Genomic DNA, 501 nt, shown 5'->3' with positions numbered 1-501 from the left:
GGGTCCATTCCAGTTGTCTACAATCCATGTAAAATTAAACAACCAATATAATAAAACTGATTTTATGTACGTAACAATATAAATTAACAAGAATGTGTCAACTCGACATGCCGGTTCATCTAAGAAGACCAGCTTGGGATCACCAATGAGTGCTACTGCAACACTGAGTCGACGTTTCATTCCACCACTATAACTTCCTGCTCTAACCTTCGCCGATCCAGTCAGTTTTACGTCCGCCAGTAACTTCTCAGCAGTCTATATAACATAAGTGAAATTTTTAAGCAAAAGAAACCGATAAGTTTGCATATTATATATAAACCAGAAACTTCAATAAAATCATTAATTAAACATCTTCGCAGCCGTAAAAAGAAAAGTAAATCTTATACTATTTTCGGTGATGTACCGATTCGATCGATTCTTGCGGCAACCCTTTGATGCTAGCAAAGAGGTGGAGGTGCTCTTCACTAGACAAAGCATCCCAAAGAATATCAAACTGTTAAA

This window comes from Camelina sativa, unplaced genomic scaffold (genome assembly GCF_000633955.1).
Source record: "Camelina sativa cultivar DH55 unplaced genomic scaffold, Cs unpScaffold00801, whole genome shotgun sequence".
In the NCBI taxonomy this organism is placed as follows: Eukaryota; Viridiplantae; Streptophyta; class Magnoliopsida; order Brassicales; family Brassicaceae; genus Camelina; species Camelina sativa.
The sequence above is the reverse complement of the archived record's forward strand: the minus strand, read 5'-3'. Positions refer to the sequence as shown.